This window comes from Palaemon carinicauda, chromosome 37 (assembly GCF_036898095.1).
Source record: "Palaemon carinicauda isolate YSFRI2023 chromosome 37, ASM3689809v2, whole genome shotgun sequence".
In the NCBI taxonomy this organism is placed as follows: domain Eukaryota; kingdom Metazoa; phylum Arthropoda; class Malacostraca; order Decapoda; family Palaemonidae; genus Palaemon; species Palaemon carinicauda.
This window is the reverse complement of record NC_090761.1, coordinates 75,014,364-75,016,863: the sequence shown is the minus strand read 5'-3', so window position 1 is coordinate 75,016,863 and position 2,500 is coordinate 75,014,364. Positions and strand designations below refer to the sequence as shown.

The 2,500-nt window shown below is 34.9% G+C and overlaps 1 long non-coding RNA gene across 2 annotated transcripts in view; it reads left to right on the top strand.

Moving 5' to 3' along the window:
- LOC137629407 (uncharacterized) overlaps positions 1-231 on the top strand; it is a 4,639-nt gene extending 4,408 nt beyond the window's left edge. For both annotated transcript variants that reach the window (XR_011041496.1, XR_011041497.1), the window contains exon 3: positions 1-231. This exon is cut by the window's left edge and continues 785 nt beyond it. This is a non-coding gene — a long non-coding RNA (uncharacterized lncRNA).
- Positions 232-2,500: the final 2,269 nt, after the last annotated feature.

Here is a 2,500-nt window from a genome sequence, read left to right as displayed (position 1 = left end):
AAAATACGAAAACTTGAAAAAATACCAAGAAAAATATTTTCAAAATAAACACCCTAGTGATGTAAGCCTTATATATAAATTGTGGAAAAAAGGGAAATATACAAAATGCATTGCTTGCAGATTTTAAAAACATCAATCGATACCTAATTGTAGTTAGTCTTAAGCTTTCATCCATAATCTTTTTCTATGGCTTTAGTGCCTAAAATCTAAGAATCACTGTAGCATTCACTTTCCTGCTAATATATATTTCTTCAACAATCATTTTCTTTAATTTTCTGAAAGCCTCCATAAATTAATTCGATGATTAGCTATTTCATATATTTTACTAAAATGAAGGTGAAAACAGTTGATGGCATTGTATAAGAAACACCAGATAAAAAAAATACAGCAAGTATACCTGAGGGAAATGTCTCGAAATGACACCATTATGCAAAATAGGTTCCGCCATTTGAAGAAAGACAAATTATGCTATTACTTTTTTTAGTATTCATCCAATTCAGTTAATACGTGTGTCTAACCCTATGTTTTGAAGGTAGAGGAACCTAATTATATTACTTTATTTTATTTCCGATAACTTATTATAGAGGAAACGTAATAATACATTATACAACAACTGCATCGTGAAAGATTTCAAACATAGATTTGTAAAAGCCCTTATTATCACTCTGTATCAATATATTTGTGTCTCTACTCAGATTTGATGATGGAGGAGAATATCAGCATTATCTGCAAAGTCCCATTTACCAGTGGAGGCCATATACTGTTCTCAGTCTGAAATGATACGACAGGACGCCACCAAAGCCTGCAAGGAACGTGGAAAAGACGTTCGGTGTGTTTCTGGGCAATATGTAACCTGTCGATTGGATTATACAAGTGCAAGACGGCTAGCTCAAGATAAGGAAAAAGCTGAACTAGCTGTCTCCAAACCAGAAATCTGCTTTCTGTAATCAGATGTTCCACAAATTTGATTTTCGAAAACGCTGCCTATTTTCTGGACATATTCCGAGGACTGATGGAAAAAAAGAGGGCAGAATGGTTTCCTAGTGTGCGCCTTTGACATTCAAGCTACAGTTCCTAGAATATGACTGGACAGACGAATAGTCAGAAACAGTTTCTGGGAGACTTGCATGATTTACCTACAGCAGATGCCATCTGTCATCAAGTATGCAATATCAACTTTAGGACTCAAAAGCAGATCCTCCTGAAGTACTTAAAATCAGATCCTCCTGAAGTACTTAAAATCAGATCCTCCTGAAGTACTTAAAATCAGATCCTCCTGAAGTATAGTAGTGAGAGCACTTAAAGGAAGTAATTGAAACGTGGAATACCTGAGGATTCGCTGAAACATGATTCCCTTCTTTAAACAACTCAGTCTTGAGGAAAATGATAACGAACAAGTAACCTTGTAGGATATATATGACAAAATTGAAGAATAACTCAAAATGGCAATAATAATTTACATTTTGCATAAATAGCAGATGAATCGCTTTAAAAAGTCTATCTAAGGAGAATATCAGGCACTCAGGAGAGCAAGTACTTGTTGCCCTATACAATGGATCTGAAAATGAAGAACTAGACAACTTACGTTATAAGCTGTTTTGTGAATAAGTTATCAGCCGTTCAAAGCATGTTTAGCCCCAGACTTTGCCATCCACATCAGCTTGCCGTCAGTATCACAGCATAAGAATACACTTTCAGATTCAAGAATGAAAAGGAAAACCTGGAGGTATGGACTCAGTTATCAGTGGATGGAGAAAAATACGTGATGTTCTCCTGTCAATTATGACCGATATGGTACTACCCCCTGCAAGTCTGTTTTGTACCATCAAAAGATGTAGTTCTCAGGCACAAGGTTTGGAGTGTACAAAAGCAAACCGGGAGTGCAAAGGTGAAAGCTGCAATAATTCTCTTAAACCATATTTGGATCTAAAAGGTGAGTTATAAGAAACGGGTTACTAGGAATTTTCAATGTACCTCGTGTGGAAGAGTACTTTTCATGTGACTATGAAATAAATAGCTTTGAGTATTCGCAATAAAACATTTGTTAGGTATAAATTTAACGAAATTACATCTTTTTATATTTAGCATGCTATTAGCATCGATAACATATTACTATAAATGAATTACTATTTCTACATTCCCTCAGATGTTTCAAGTTTATATCAAATCAGATGACTCAAGTGTACCGATATATTTTTCGTGCTAATGAAGGATTTGTATTTTTCATAATGGTGGGTTTTGTTTTGTGTAATGGTTTAATTTAAGATCAAAGAGCTTCATCAGGTTTTTTTGACCTCCAAGGAGTAAATGGATTCATCATTATAGAAGACTGTGTCAACATCGAAAGTAGAGATGAATAGTTAAAGAGTGCAAAGGAAGAAAACTTCATAAAGGAGGATGGAGACCAAGAGACCAGGAAAAAGAGACTAGAAAACTGGGAAAGAAAACTAATGGATGGATCATTTCTGAGACAAGTTGAAGAATTGGTCAGTACGAAAAA